This window comes from Actinia tenebrosa, unplaced genomic scaffold (genome assembly GCF_029948245.1).
Source record: "Actinia tenebrosa isolate PJP-AT-01 unplaced genomic scaffold, QUT_ActTen_1.0 PGA_scaffold9__36_contigs__length_13948895, whole genome shotgun sequence".
NCBI lineage: Eukaryota > Metazoa > Cnidaria > Anthozoa > Actiniaria > Actiniidae > Actinia > Actinia tenebrosa.
In genome coordinates, this window is record NW_028292586.1 from 11,890,498 (window position 1) to 11,907,920 (window position 17,423).

The 17,423-nt window shown below is 35.0% G+C and overlaps 1 long non-coding RNA gene and 1 pseudogene across 2 annotated transcripts in view; both read left to right on the plus strand.

Moving 5' to 3' along the window:
* Positions 1-2,169: 2,169 nt before the first annotated feature.
* LOC116291490 (uncharacterized) lies at positions 2,170-5,118 on the plus strand (annotated as a pseudogene). Its single transcript, XR_016118857.1, has 4 exons — positions 2,170-2,592; positions 2,707-2,973; positions 3,256-3,536; positions 3,786-5,118. The product of XR_016118857.1 is annotated as an uncharacterized LOC116291490 (transcript).
* A 2,490-nt stretch (positions 5,119-7,608) lies between these two features.
* The window catches only part of LOC148904855 (uncharacterized), a 210,401-nt gene continuing 200,586 nt past the window's right edge, over positions 7,609-17,423 (plus strand). Inside the window, exon 1 of the long non-coding RNA XR_016118844.1 lies at positions 7,609-8,387. This is a non-coding gene — a long non-coding RNA (uncharacterized LOC148904855). The remainder of the gene's footprint in view (positions 8,388-17,423) is intronic.

Below are 17,423 nucleotides of genomic sequence, written 5' to 3' on the forward strand. Positions count from 1 at the left end.
TAAAAATCCATTATCGCAAACGCATCCAGATTTTTTCTGACTGACGTGTCCAGTACCTCTCGTTCGCGTATGAACAGGATACCCGTCAAAATTAGTGTTGCTCCTCGCTTCGCTCGCAGCAAATACCCAAAGCTTCCGTCACAGGTGACTTTAAATGATTTTTATTAATTGAAACAAAAGGCATTGCGCTCTTTCCATCCCTCATTATTGATGCATTTTCTTGATCATCTGGGATAATGTTTCAATTTCAGTCAAGATCAGGGCCAATAAATGCGATTGTTTTTATCTCGGCCGGATGAGAGAGGGCGATTTTTGGCTTTGGAGAGGTTCCTGCCCGGGTGGATATGGCTACAATGGTTCTTGCCGACTTGCCTTGGGGAATATTTGTTGTTTCCCAAGAACTTGATAACAGGTTATAGATAAACTGAAATTAACTAAAAGTTCAGTAGTTCAAAAAAAAAACGATAAATTGGTCAAATGAATAGTGATTAATTCAAAGATTAAAACTGAAATGTCTTCAGAGTGATAACTTCGTTGTAAACATGTTGTAATCATAAGGAAATGAACTACAAATAAAATCACAGGAACTCAAAGAGATGGAAGTTTTTGTGCTTTAAATAATTAATATTAAGAGAGAATTCTTTTAGTATTTAAGCAGTGAGCGCCAAAAACTATTTTCTTGAAGAAAGGCTGTTGTACAAGGCTAAAATCTTGTTATTCAGAAAGTTTAACTGGTTTGGAAGTGGAGATGACCGATGAAAGTGGAATCAAAATGTTAACCCAAAGCAAAATTGTATTCGAAAATGAGGTTTAGGCCTTCATTTGCTTATTTCCCATATATTTTCTATAAAAAAGCCTGACAAATCAACATTCTAACACAAATGCAACAAAATATCTTTCACAATTGAAAATACCGCTTCAAACAGGCATTTTATCATATTATATCAGTTTCCAACTGTTTAAAAAAGGTTTGAGTGTTAACCCAAAACGAAAATTGGGATCAAAACACATACGAAAGTCTAGTTTTTGGCGATTTTTGCTATTATTGCTCATTATTGAAAACATTTTCCTTTTAATAAAAATACACTTCTCAGCATCATTAAGGCATGGCTCTCAGATGAAAGACTGATTAGCTATATCATAGCCAGTTTTCTACGAATCTTCCCCAAACTTGGCAAGTTAATGTCTTTTGTGAAAAGAAGGAACCTTAGAGCCTTGGTTACCATGGAAACTAAGTCCCGTGACCACAAGGCCGCCATCTTGGATTTTTAAACAAGCCGTTTTTAAACGTACCAAAACATCTTTGAAGGTCATGAGAATGCAGATTACTATTCATATTTACAATACCTATATGGATCTAATTGGATATCTTGGAAATTATTTTAAGTTTAATTTTTGGAATATTTTCTATTTTTTCCAAAAAATTAAAAATATTCTAAAAATTAAACTTAATATAATTTCCAAGATATCCAATTAGATCCATATAGGTATTGCAAATATCAAAAGGAATATGGATTTTCAGGACTTTTGAAGTAGTTTCAGTACGATTAGAAACGATTTTTTTTTTAAATCCAAGATGGCGGCCTTGTGGTCACGTGACCTGGTTTCCATGGTAGCAAATATGCGGTAATTGCTTGCCTTGAAGAATTACTACTACGAGCCAAATTTGGGAAAGATTCATAGTAAACTGTCAAAGATATGAATAAATAACTGATTTTCCATCACTTCCTCAAAAGAGTCATGCCTTAATGGTGCTGAGTTCAAGAGACGAAGGCAGCACATCAAATGTTGATTATAACCTCCAATTCGGGCAGCTGTTCACTCAGAAAATGTACATTCATTCCACAAAATAAGCCAAGCTTTTCTACAAATTCCTTTACAAACATTTTTTACCTTGTCTTCAATTCTCCGGGTTTGTAAAGAAAGTATTGTTTAAGGCAACATTCTTGCAGTCTTTGATATTGATCAAAGCAGAGAACTGAATATACTTCTAGAGTTTATTCAGAAACGCATGATTTATAGAGTAAGGTTTTACGTACGTTACAGGGTTTTTTTTAGCGGATCTCCCGCTCGGGCCGAAGGCCCACTCGAGCGAAGCACCATAATTAAGGTAATTCCCTTGTTTTGCACTGCGTACGCTCTACTGCGCATAACAAAGAAATTTCCAAGATGGCTGCTTTTCTTGCCGGCAAAGTTAAAAAAGACGTAAAAGGCCGGTTTTGCAGTGATAAAGAAAGAGACAGACGTGAAAATTTGTTGGGAACAAAAATAAATACTGATTTACAGGATACTATAGATCATAACTCTAATGATACGGTATTTCAAGACACTTTCCAGCTGGACGGTAGACGAGTTGTTGAACTCGGAGTACTCGTGAAAGATCTCGATCGTGGCTGCAAAACTTGTAGTAAACCTCTGAAATTATCCAACTGTATTCATGAAACTGTATCAGGATTAGGTTCATTCCTGTACATAACATGTGAGAATGAAGACTGTGGCGAAGTAACGTTTGCCATAAAAACAAAAGCCATCGATCAGCTAGGACTACGCGCGGCAGACCTATCTTTGATGTAAACACTAAACTCGCTGCAGGTTAGTAGATTTCAGATTTTTAACTTTAGATTATGCATTAGCCAGACTCCGGACCTGTAAACAATTCCCGATATAGTCTGTGGCCTCACATTATATAAATCCTACACTTTTTAGGCATGTTGCATGCAGGAATAGGTCCCACGCACGTAAATGCCGTCTTGTCGTCGATCAATGTCCCAGCAATCGGTCAGAGTACTTTGAAAGCTAGAGAAAGAGAGATCGGTCCAGCTATTGAAAATATCGCCAAGACATCCTGCTCAGATGCCTTAGAAGAGGAGGAATCAAACTGACCGTGTGCTACAGCATCAGGAAATGTGTCTATTGGGGCATCGTATGACATGGGCTGGCAAAAGAGAGGCAACGGTCACAATAGTTTGACAGGTATAGTTATCATGCATATTCAACATAATTATCCCTAAAAATAGCGAAAACGGACAAAAACAATGCTTATGACTTTTATTTGCACCTTATTGACAATACATGAAATTCCTGTGATGAAGATGATGGTGTTAATAATAATAGTAATATTTATAAAATTTATTATGAAGAAAATAATCATTATAAATTAGAAATGATATTAATTATAGTAAATTAGAAATGATATTTACATGCACTAAATACCTTAAAACATTTAATTATATCTTAATAACCTTTGCACTTTAGGGGCTGGTTCTATGATTGGCATTACGACAGGAAAGGTGATAGCATATGGCACTAGAACCAAGAGATGTGCAACCTGTGAGGCAGCAGAAAGAAATGCCAAAAAAACAAAAGAACATGACTGCAAACTTAGTTGGCTAGGTTCATCCAAGGCAATGGAGCCAGATTTGTGTGCAGAACTTGTGCAAACATGCTAGGAGAAACACAATGCTGAAATAGGCATTTTGGTTGGAGATGATGACTCATCCACCATCAAGAAAGTTAAAGAATCAGTTAATCACAAGGTAATTATTTCTTAAATATAATAACCCAATGCATGTTGTTTGATCAAAATGAATAGAAAGCATTTCAGTCAGGATTCACATGCAAAAATAAATAAATGTTGTACTTGAAAAACAACAATTACAAAACCTAAAACACATTTACACTGATTTTCACTTATTTTGAAAGGATCTTTGTCAATTAAGACCAAATTTTAATTATGATTTACTTTGCACATTGAAGTAGATTCATAATGTTTTTGGTATCTTTAGGTTGAAAAATGGTCTGACATATACCATGTAAAACGGTCATTTAGAAACAGCCTTTTCAATCTAGTCTCAAAGATCAGTTGACTACCTTCAAAAATGCTTCAGTTATGCAATTATCCCTCATGCATTTGGTAAACATGATAGTTGCAATGTCTCGTGGTGTGGCTACTTACAAGATCCATCTAATTACAAATACTCAAGCATTCCAGACGATCTCCAGGGTGAATCCCTTGAAAAAGACCTGCAAGAAATCATACAAGCATTTGTTAGAAATGCAGAAAAACTTGCACCGCTTGGTTCTAGCCAACCAAACGAGTCCTTGAATAACATCATTGGCAGCAAGGCCCCAAAAATTCGCCATTATGGTTCAAGTGAGAGTAATGATTTCCGTGTGGCATGTGCTGTGAGCCAAAAGAATCTTGGTCACTCCTACGTAACGAAAGTGAGTTTCAATTCAAGTGTTTTTTTTGTCTAAAATCTTGTCTCACTAGCAATTAGGAGGTGGGAAAAGAGAAAATTGGTAATCACAGACATGACTATTCCTAGACAGTCTTAAACATTGTAGAAGGCACATTTGTAATAGAAATGCACATTTGTAATAAACTTGCACATTTGTAATAAACTGTGAATTTTGGACCCATTTGTAATAAGGTGGAACATAAAAGTGTATTTTTACAACTTTATTCATAGATAGGATTTTTAAAATGTAATAACAGTATAGTTTCTTTGTTCCTGTCTATAAGTAGAGGTGTATGGTGAAAAGCTAGTCTGCTAGTCCTGAGAAGAAGGAAGGTGGCTAGGAATGAATTATTTTTCAAACTACAAGGAGTGGATGTTGTTGGATGGTCTGACCAAATATATTTTTTAATCTTGGGATGACAGCATCATTAGGATGGTGATACAATTAATTTGATTATATACTGTTCTGTTAATTTTCAGCACAGGTTGTTCATGATCATGGTTATGAAATGAACAAAACTAAAGATTTCTTTTACTTCATATGTAAATCCTCTATTAAATTAAGCTGGGAGGGGTAGGCTTATTCATTTCAGGTAGTTTGATGGGGGCTTATTGGCTCATTAGTGAGGGGGTCTAAGTATTGATTTAGTCCAAATGCAGTAGGTTCTAAGCTGTCAGGTTCGTCATTTCATCATGTTCGATTACAGTACAGACCCATAGAAACCTGACTTCGATTTGTTAAATTCACAAGGAACTAGAGTGCAGAGTGGGAAAAACTGAAGTGGGAAGGTCATGCAACCGAAAATAAGGGCCAAATTAGTTTGATTTAACATGTTGGTGAACTATCAAGACTTTAATAAATCACATTTAATCAGTATACATGTTTCTTTAATTGGGAAGGTTTGGCTTTAAAAATTTCTTCCTTTAGAAAGGGGGGTACTTATTAGAAAGGGGGGGTCTATTCGAGAGGGGATGCTTAACAGAGGATTTACGGCAAGTGCATATATACTTTATTGGGCCTTTTCTTTCTCTTATATATTAAGTCAGTCTAACCATGAAACATGAGTAAAAAAGGAAATTTTACCAGTTTGAGAATTTTCTATGATTGTAACCACTTTCAAATATGCTTGCAAGATGAAAACAAGTACAGTACTTGTACAGTGAAATAATAATTATTCACGACCCTACCCCAACTCGGTGATTGTAGGTTAATTTAACACTGGAAAATTTAATCGATTTTCATGTAATGTAAATAATTTGTAAACTTTAATTTACATACATTTTACAGACTCTATACTCATTCAATAGTATGTAAATTTATCAAAAAAAAAAATTGATTGGCTTTTGAAGTCCCAAGGTTTGTAAATTGTATGTAAAAGGTTTTGTAAATTACGACCAGGAGGCCTCTGATAATATGTAAATACTATGTAAAAAGCTTGTAAATTACATATAACCGGTTCCAAAGTATTTTGGGATTTTCCATTTTAGAAAATAATGAATTAGAATGGTTTTATTAGCCAAACTAACACGCCAATGGATGAACTGCGATTCGTTGTTTATCAATTTTTTTAAACACTAGCAAACTTCAGCGAAAATTCAATTGTTTTGGTTTGAAAACCTAAGAGAGGGACTTTGGAAGCTACTTCAATAAATAGGCAATACACAAGTATGGTTCTCCCTTACTTTAATCAACACGCAAAATATCTGTGTTTACAATATGTACATGATGAAGGCATGGATAAGGATAAACAAAATGAATGGTTTTTCAGTGATCGCTTGCCATGGTTATTACAAAACAGTGTGAGAAGACACGGTTCAGTGTTTTTTGCAAATGCAATGTTAAAACTGGCTTAAAATTAACACTTTTAATCCTTCACGTCCACCTGTATGCTTTTTTATCACTAAACAAGCTGTATAAATCCTCCTATACAAGCTATTTGGCATTATATGATAAATTTTACCACCACATGGCTCAAATTTTTTGAGCATACTCAAGGCACCACAAAATTAAGACAGAAATTACAATTTATGTCCATGGGAGTGCTCAAAATTTTTGAGAATACTCAAGGCATCATAAAATTAAGACAGAAATACCATGTATGTCCATGGGAGTGCTCAAAAATTTTGAGCATACTCAAGGCATCATAAAATTAAGACAGAAATACAATGTATGTCCATGGAAATGCTCAAAATTTTTGAGCATGCTCAAGGCAAACAAATTACTTGTGTATTTAGAAGTTTACGAAAATTACGCTTTGAATTCCTGGTCATTAAAATCCAAATTTTGAAGATTTCCGAACTTTTGAAGGACAAATCAACATTGCAAAACAGACTTGAAACTGGTTTTAAAAAAATGGTAAGCAAAATATAATCTTACTTTTACTGCTTTTTGGTTATCTATATGAAGAGTCTTGTTTTTACATGGACCGTATACTTTTACCGCAATGAAAATTGAAAAAAAGAAATGTCCCTGAAATAAAATTCCTCCGAAACTCTCTCCGATAAAAGTTGAGTTGTCATCTGGAAGTTTCTTGTTTTAAACTCAATGATTTTCGCTTTGTTTACATCCGCAAATGTAGCACAAAACCAGTTTTTTTGTTATGACTTTGCCACTTGAACTCCTTCATATATACTTCCTTCTATCGATAATGATGATTTTTGAACCAAAACTTTCCAGTAATCACTCGTAGTAAATTTGAAGCTTAGTTGCACAGTTTTTAGTTTGAATGTCTTCAACTCAAAAACCAGTTTTTATCAGTTGTTTGATTTCGTGAGCCTGCCGCTGCTTTTGATTGGCTAACAGACAAAACCTAGTAAAACTGGTTTTCCTTGAATTTGTGATCCACCTCTGATCGACCTTGCATCATCTGCAAAGTAAGTGATGACTAAATCGTTGAAAATCAGCTGCAAAATGCAGCGTTTTTCAATACTTGAAAGCTACTTTAATCGTAAAATTGAATTCGTGACATTTACCAGAAGCAAAAGAAGGCCTTAATCAAGCAAATTTAATGGAATGCCAGTGAAATATAATCATTTGAAAAGGAAGATCTTCGTTCACCATGCATGCATAATAATGTAACAAAGGTGTGTTTTTCTCGCAAAAATGGTTAAATACGGAATATTGTTTTAAAGATATCCTTTTTTGAATAAAAGAATTTAGTTGGGCAGTAGTGCTGCACTTCGGAAATCTACCAGTTCTTGTGAGAAACGTTTTTTAGTTTAATTTAGCTTACTATTGCTTAGTTTACTATTTAACCTGGAGATTTGCCTTAGCATTTGTGTGTTTTATTTACACTTTTCAATTTACTCCTGCTTTTTGTGATTTACTCAATAAATGTTCATCTTTTCATATCATTGTAGTGCACGTTTTAATATTTTAAGCTAGTTAAACCAGTAAATTGATAATTGAGGTTGTTTTTCCAGAATATTCCGGTGGAATCTTAACCAGCTCATGTAAAAGTTGAAAAAGTTGTGGAAAAGTTGAAAAAGCCGTGGAAGGGTCTATTTGTCACATCAATAATAGTTTATCCATATAAAAGTTTACTTTCTAAACCTTTTATTTTAAAATGCTTGGTCATTCTTTTCCACCAGAGTGCTCAAAATTTTTGAGCATTGCCGTGGACAGAAAGACAAGAAGCACGACCTTCCATCAGAGTGCTCAAAAGTTGTATGTAAAATGTTTGTAAATTACTACCAGGAGGCCTCTGATAATATGTAAATACTATGTAAAAAGCTTATAAATTGCATATAGGGGGCCGTGTAAATTGTATGTAAAATGTTTGTAAATTACGACCAGAAGGCCTCTGATAATATGTAAATACTATGTAAAAAGCTTGACCAATGCTAACTCTGTATTTTAACACGTGACCAGATTCGAATAGCTTGACGGTCATTTTCACTAAACCGTTAAAGTAGAATAAACGACGAAGGTTTGCTTGGATTTATTTCTTTCTGTTGCGCTAAAATTGCTTTTTACGGTTGGTTAATGATGCGTGGAAGATGTTGGAAGCATTATAACTAAAGTAATGTTGTCTTGGAAGAAGAAAATGCCGCGAAAGAGCCAAATACTCGCTTCCTATGGCTAGTTGTTGTTCATCGATCTACAGGATCTACAGTCGAAGCTCGTAAAGGCGCAAAGATCGTTTGGTAAGTTGTATTTACTGACATTTTCAGTACAATAAACCTATTAACATGTTTTTGGAATGCCGAGTTAGATTTAAGTTTACTAATACCGAAGTTTATTCTTGCCTCGATGTTTTATAGCACGAGTTTTAAAACAACAGCTTCAAGTATAAACAGGCAAATGTTTATCTTAAAGATACGGTCAAATGTCTTTAAACAACTACAAAATGCTATTCAACAGTACTTGTGTAAATAAATATAGGTATTACTAATGTTTTATTATTGTGAAACAGCAAAGAAAATATGAAAAAAAAGAGAGGAAGGCAACAAGAATACAAAGAGAAGCAGAGAATGCTTGTTATGTATATAACAACTTATCACCAAAAAAAAAATATATATATATATATATAGATGTTATTAACTTATATTCTTCTTAACATTGAATATTATGTACACTCAATTGCAAGATGATTGTCTGGTTTCAAAACATAGAACACAGAAGCTGAGACTAAAAGGACATTTTTATATATACCATGATTTTATCATATTAGACATGAAGTCGATAAAAAAACATGTTAAAAGGCTTCACATTTTCACGCAGTGCAAAAAATTATGAACATTCCACATATTGTATCACTTGTTATACTTCTAATTAACACACTTCCATGTATAGTACCATTTCGGCCTCAGCTTCAATGCTTTATGCCTTTCGAACCCAGCAACTATTTTGCAATTGAGTGCATACAAAAATAATGATAAGGTTAATATAAAGTGGATGTCTTCGTAACTCATATAGCATGGAAGAATAAAACAAATGCATTGAATTTGCTCGAGTTTTTCTCGCATAACTATGATTATGATGCTGGAGACTATATAGCCCTATAGTTTCATGGGGGAAAAATGTTCCATTAGACTTTCATCTTCTGTACTGCCTTGTCATTGATATGATTCAACTAGACTGGAACAGGATCAAGTGTAATAGTCTAATTGCCATTTCAGTGATTTAGTAAAGTCCTTCATGGCAAAAAAACGTTTTTAACATTTACATTTATGAATATATTATAGAAATATTCCAAGCTAAAAATGATTTTGAAATTTATTAGAATTTTAAAACAAATTTGAAAGTACCTTACCAATTATTATTACGATTATACTAGTATGATGTTATTACCATAATTTACAAAACGTTTATAAGTATATGTTAAGTGTATGCTACATCGAGTGTATAAGCAGATTAAAAAACTGCCTCAGTTGGGATCTCCAAAAGACACATAGAACTAGTAAACAAGCGCTGTTAGACAGAAAATATTCCGCCATCTTGGGCAACCTCTGCAGGCTCAATTCAGCGGTTTTTCCTATTAAAACTTATATTTGCACGCATGCGCAGACAAAATGCCTACGTGCTGTCATTTACAGCTTTGCTCGATCCTAGCCTTACACGGACTGCCTCTTAGTTTCTTTTCATTTCTTCAACACATAGACACATGTTGATTTCTTCTGTCCACACAGATTGTTAAAACAATCTTTTCAATCATTACGAGTTTTAGGTTTAAGCTTTAAGAGACCGATTTCATGATTTTTTAAAGCAATTTTATTCGAGGGTTCGATTGATCGTACATTGAGGCTTGATCAATAATCCAATACAACGGAACACAAAAGTAATTGCGCCGTGCAAGCAACAAAACGCTCGTTCGTTTTCTAAAACCGCGTGACACAGATTAATGAAACGCATGATAAGTTTTATTTTAAACACTTTTTTCTACCGATGACAGTGGGCTCCCTGTAAAAGATTGTAGCAAGCTGGATTCACAAAGTCCATATTGAATTTGAAATGCAAAATGAAGATGGTCTTCTATATATCCCAGCCCTTCCACCCTCTCTTCTAGAAACCAATTAAAGAATTGCATCATCTCAAACTCTAGGAAGAAGACCACTAATATTTGAAATACATGCAAAGGCCTATGAAATGTCATCCAAGATTCAGAGGGAAACAAGATGTAACCCTACAGTACACAAATTATTCAAACATCTATTGGACTGTGCATACATTTTCCAAAACTACCAGCAGTAAAGAATAAACAAGAAACATAACAAAACATGCTTATTTTTATTCGTAAACTGGATTCACAAAGTCCATATGAATTCTAAATGCCAAATGAGGATGGTCTTCTATCCCAGCTATGCCGCCACAAGGGCTGATCCAGCCAAAATGTTAGGGGGGTATAAACAATTTTAGGGGGGGCTAATTGAGTTTCTTACGTCAACACAACTCAAAACAATATAAAAAAGCATCGTTTTTTTCTGCTGAAGGGGGGGCTTCATGCCCCCTTTGCCGCCCCCCACCCCCCCCCCCCCCACATCCCCTGAATCCGCCCTTGCGCCAAGGATCAGAACGCCCTTCCACACTCTCTACTAGAAACTAATTAAAGAATTGCATCATCTCAAACTCTAAGAAGAAGACCACTAATATTTGAAACACATGCAAAGGCCTATAAAATGTCATCCAAGATTCAGAGGGAAACAAGATGTTACCCTACAGTACACAAATTATTCAAACATCTATTGGACTGTGCATACATTTTCAAAAACTACCAAGAGTAAAGAATAGACAAGAAACATGACAAAACATGTTTATTTTTATTCGTAAGCTGGATTCATTCATTCATCAAGTCCATATTGAATTTGAAATGCAAAATAAGGTTTATCTTTTACTTTTCCAGCCATGCCGCCAGGGATCAGAACGCCCTTCCACCCTTTCTTCTAGAAAGTAATTTTAAGAGCGACTGTCTGTAAAAATCAAACATACGGCGGAAAGGCTCAAATTTTCGAATTCGCTCTACTTTTGGATTTTAGTAGTGCTTGATGAAGGAAGAAAATCTGTGTGGTTAGTTTTGAAAAATACTTTTTTGTTTTCGAGAAATAGGGGAAAATCGGTTTGAGCTCCAGGGACGATTTTCGCTGCCAAAAGATGGCTGAAAATTGCTTACTTTCGCTTGGTCCGTGTATCAAAACTATTAATCCAAATAGCCTTCTAATACTTTCTGCCAAAAGTACAACTCTTATTTGCTCAATTAAGAGTAGTTTCATAAAAATCGAACGACTCAGAATTATTTTACACAATAAAAAGCAATGGGCACTGAGTTACAATGCTGGTCAGTGCATCTCGAAAACTGCGAGTTTCCCTATGTGCCATCCTTCCAAATCTTATGAAATTATAGTCAACAACTATTGGGAAACTACTCTTTTGAAAAATGCATTTTTTATTTTGGGGAAATAATTGTGTCGGAAATCGGTTGCATAAAACAAGCCAACGCCACGGTTGCCAATTCTAATTTCTTGATAACTCCGATGAATGGAGCAACGGAAAAGACCTTTTCGTGTTGAAGGTTAGTATGTTAATGTTTTCTTTTATTTGTATAGACTAGATTTGAAAAACAATGATGTTTCAAGGGAATTTATTTCGAGAAGTCTTTAGTCACGCAATCGCCAAACAATGATTTCTGCATATTTAATGAGTCAAAATAAAAGCTCTCGCAAAAAGCGCACAATTATTTTCCCAAAATAAAAAATACATTTTTCAAAAGAGTAGTTTCCCAATAGTTGTTGACTATAATTTCATAAGATTTGGAAGGATGGCACATAGGGAAACTCGCAGTTTTCGAGATGCACTGACCAGCATTGTAACTCAGTGCCCATTGCTTTTTATTGTGTAAAATAATTCTGAGTTGTTCGATTTTTATGAAACTACTCTTAATTGAGCAAATAAGAGTTGTACGTTTGGCAGAAAGTATTAGAAGGCTATTTGGATTAATAGTTTTGATACACGGACCAAGCGAAAGTAAGCAATTTTCAGCCATCTTTTGGCAGCGAAAATCGTCCCTGGAGCTCAAACCGATTTTCCCCTATTTCTCGTAAACAAAAAAGTATTTTTCAAAACTAACCACACAGATTTTCTTCCTTCATCAAGCACTACTAAAATCCAAAAGTAGAGCGAATTCGAAAATTTGAGCCTTTCCGCCGTATGTTTGATTTTTACAGACAGTCGCTCTTAAAGAATTGCATCATCTCAAACTCTAAGAAGACCACTAATATTTGAAACACATGCAAACCCTATGAAATGAATCAGTGATAGATTGTGGCAATTCTACTTTTGATACATTTTCCAAAACTACCAAGAGTAAAGAATAAACAAGTAACATGACAAAATATGTTTATTTTTATTCGTAAGCTGGATTCACAAAGTCCATATTGAATTTGAAATTCAAAATGAGGATGGTCTTCTATCTCAGCCGTGCCGCCAATGATCAGAACGCCCTTCCACCTTCTCTTCTAGAAATATCATCCAAGATTCAGATGTAACCCTACAGTTCACAAATGATTCAAACATCTATTGGACTGTCTGTTTGATAATTATTATTATTATTTTATAAGCATGTGTCAATCACAGGCTCTATAAATAGCGAATTTAATTGCACATCAGACCATAATTCTTCTGGAAGCACAAAAGCACAACTCATCTATCTATCAAGGTATGTTTCCAGCTACTTTTGTAAAACCTTTCTTCATTCTTCTCATGTTATTAGGTCCAGAAATACCTATCAAAAATGCATCTGTTTTCAATACTCTGCGCGTTGAATCTAATTGTAATTGAATTGTCATACTTTAAGAATAGTTTTCAGTGCGCATGCGATTTCATACCAAATTTCTCACTTTCTTTTGCTTAATTAAAAACAAAATAAGGTTTAAACAAAAGTAGTGGAGAAATTTGGTATGAAATTGCATGCGCACTGAAAGCAATTCTTAAACTATGAACTGGCTTATACTGCTAGTAGTGCTAGTGGCTAGTCACTACTGTCTCACGCTTTTTCCTGCACACAAAAGCTAGCGTTTTCACACATGAGAGGCTAGTCATTCCAGAACAAGTTATTCGAATTGGTCGTCATATTTCAATTCGGTGTAGCAGATATCAGAGTTATACTTTTTCAGCTTTCAAACGATTGTTTTCTATTCGACGCATTTGGCAACGATAAAGTAAGTGACTAGAAACTAGTTAATGTTCAACCATGCGTAACAATTAAAAAAACTTTTATTTTACAACCATCACTCCCCGTACGGGGCTCTTTCGTGGACTCGCTCAACACGCACTACCACTACATTCTATATTTACAACACACAACTCTCAAACTCAAATGTTGATAATTCTTTACGGAGGCAGGAAAATCGGAGAACAACCCTCGTGGCAAGTGAGAAAATAACACATCAAACAAACTCAACTTACACATGATCTAGTGATTCTAAGCATTCTCGTGCCCAGTTATCCTCGTTTCGTTCCTCCCCAAAAGCCTCTTCGGCATTAGGTACGAGACAGATGCTGGTCTGCGTATCACCTTATTTAATTTTACTAATTAAGTTCTGCAAAAAAAAAAATGAAATTTTCAGGACTGCTTTGCAGTAAAGAAGCTTAAAGAATGGCCAAGAAAGTTCTTTTCATATTGATATTGTGCATGGCCTCGGTTTTCCTGTCGAATGGCGTGGAAGGTAAGGTTGGATTTGTAGAATCAGTACTAGTGTAAACATGGCCAGAAATTCCGAATAGTCCTGCGCAGTAGGTTCACTAGACCTTTAAAGATAAGCTTATGAATAAATACATTCGTTATATAGCTTTCAGGATACGTAAACTTGGCAAAAACACATTTTGCAGTCTACTGCATTCTCTAAGCTTAACTATCCTGAAAGGTTAATTAGCCGTACCATCAATCGCTTCGTATTGGATAAAACATCTCCGAAGCATATCACGTCCAGCTCCGATGATGCAAAAAAGACCGTACGTGCAATGATTCCTTTCAAAGATCAAAGGATCTGCAGATTTGGTTAGAAAACAATTGAAAGACCTCGGCAACAAAGTTGATATTAACATCCAACCTGTTTTTGCTAGCTGTTATTAAATATATATATATACTTACACTTGATTGCAGAAAGGTTGTAGTATACGTTTATACAAATACCTAATTTATTCAGTATATTTAATGATATGCAAAACAGAAAACTCGATTTATTTATTATTTGTTTCATTCAATGAACGCCAAAATATTTTATTCTCGTGTTTTACATCCTACAGATTATAAATCAATTGGTTTTGAGGGTTAAAAAAGTCAACTTGCAATATGCATCTCATTAGGTATTTGTATAAATGTATGAATGTATACTACAACGTTTCTGCAATCGAGTGTAGATATATATAACGCTATAGAGCGTTTTCACGTGACGTTACAGCGGTCATTATGATGTACCAAAACAATACATTTTCTATCCTCCGGGAATTGAACTCTATTTTTATGCAAAAACTGTGCAGAAAGTTTTTATTGTTTGGGACACCAATATGGTTGCCTTCTCACGTGAGTGAAAACGCTCTATTAATTTTTCTATTTTTCATGGGCTAAATATATTGATATCGTAAAATCATCGAAACAATAGACCTATAGAGCCGTTGGATTGCTTTTTACTTACACATTAATAATCAGTAAGTGTTTATTAGTAAAATGCAACAATCTTTGGATCATTTGAAATATCTTTTATCGTATTTGACAATCCATATTACCACGCTGAACAGTATCAAAACGTATAACAATTTGTTGTCCTCAAAGACGTTTGGCTCGAAGATACTGTACTGCTATTGAAAACAAAAGGCGAACAAACAGTATTAGGCAAATAGTTTAGAGATATATGCTCTTGATCTGGGATTGCATAGCTTTCAAAAGCATCTAGATACATCTTGTCACCTTCGATTAGTATGTTATCTATAGTAGAACGACTCCATTTATGAATAGGACAGAATTGCGCACATAAACGTGCCGACAAACTCATAGATGAATATTGCCTCCCCCGAGAAATGTATCTGAACTGTTCATGACCTTGATGAATAGTTCCACGAATATATAGAACCGCATTGTTCGTGTAAATGGATATTAGAAGCTCAAACTCCACGTTGGTCGAACGAAGGAAGACCATGAGGCTGTGCAGTGGTCATCTGTGCATAATGTAATAAAACAGATCGCTGCCCAAGTGTGTTGGGTACGCATGGTTCTGAACTTATAACGTAAAAATCCATTATCGCAAACGCATCCAGATTTTTTCTAACTGACGTGTCCAGTACCTCTCGTTCGTGTATGAACGGGATACCCGTCAAAATTAGTGTTGCTCCTCGCTTCGCTCGCAGCAAATACCCAAAGCTTCCGTCACAGGTGACCTTAAATGATTTTAATTATTTGAAACAAAAGGCATTGCGCTCTTTCCATCCCTCATTATGGATGCATTTTCTTGATCATCTGGGATAATGTTTCAATTTCAGTCAAGACCAGGGCCGAAAAATGCGAATGTTTTATTTACGGCCGGACGAATGAGGGGGATCTTTGGCTTTGGAGAGGTTCCTGCCCGTCTGGATATGGCTACAATAATTATTGCCGAATTGCCATGGGGAATATTTGTTGTTTCCCAAGAACTTAATAACAGGTTATAGATAAACTGAAGTTAACTAAAAGTTCAGTAGTTCAAAAAAACCATAAATTGGTCAAGTGAATAGTGATTAATTCAAAGATTGAAACTTAAATGTCTTAATAATACTTTATTCAAAAAAATGCAGATTACATATTTTGAAAAGGAAGACATTGAGGTTAGCCCTATATAAGTCCCCTAATTTAAAATAAATAAATAATTTTAAGAACTAATAATATATATATATATATATATATATATATATATATATGTACAATACTAACTTCAAAAAATGTTCATGTGTTTCTTAAGTCTTGTTTTAAATTTATTTACGTTGGGTTCATCTGTATGATTTACTACGTTATTAGGAAGATCATTCCAAGATTTGATTATTCGCACAAAAAAAGAATATTTGTAACAATTTACTCTAGCAGATTTGGTCTGTATTTTGAATTGGTGATTAGCTCTCGTTTTCGTACTTTTACAAAGTTCAAAATAGTCACTGAAATCTAGACCGTTCATCTTGTGTACAATCTTATAGCACTCAACTAGAGAGAGGAATTCCCTTCTAAGTTGCAAAGAGTTCCATTTGAGTATCTTACATCTGTCTTCATATGCCATCTCTTGTCGTTTTTGACCAAGTGCGATGCGTGACGCTCTTCGTTGTATAGATTCAATTGCATGGATATCCTTTACTAGGTGTGGTGCCCAAACTGGGCATGCATATTCCAGAATGGGACGGACCAGTGATTTATAGAGTATGGAAAAGATTTCCTTATTTCTACTACCCGTGGTACGTTTAACTAAACCAAGGACTTTATTTGCTTTATGTACAATTGCTTCTACATGTTTGGACCAACTTAGATCGCTCGACATTATAACTCCAAGGTCTTTGTAGTCATGTACGTTCTTTAATGCTGTGTCGGATATGTGATATTGTGTTCTATTCTTATCACCCTTATGAGTTATCCTCATGGCTTCACACTTTTTAGGGTTAAACTTGACTTGCCAATCCGCCGCCCAGTCTTCTAAAGAAGCAAGGTCCGACTGTAGAGCTGTTACATCCCCAACGTCGGTTAGTCGTCGATAGATCTTAGTATCATCAGCAAACAATTTGATGCTTGATGTGGCTACATTTGGAATGTCATTTACATATAACAGAAACAAGATCGGCCCCAGAATTGAACCTTGCGGGACACCCGATGTTACTGGAGACCAATCAGAAAAGGATCCACGTATTTGCACTCTTTGTTTTCTATTAGTTAGAAAATTCCTGAACCACAATAGTAATTGATCGTCAATGCCATACCTGTTAAGCTTGAAGAGTAGGCGTTCATGTGGAACGCTGTCAAACGCCTTTGACAGGTCTAAAAAGATAACATCTGTCGCTTTTGAGGTATTTCTTGATAAACACCAGTCATTATAGCTACTTAGAAGTTGGCCTACCGTTGATCTGCCTTTTAAGTATCCAAATTGATTTTGGTTTAATAGTTGATGTTCTGTCCAGAAGGCTATGACTCTTGATCGTACTATTTTCTCTGCCACTTTACAAATGATAGATGTCAACGA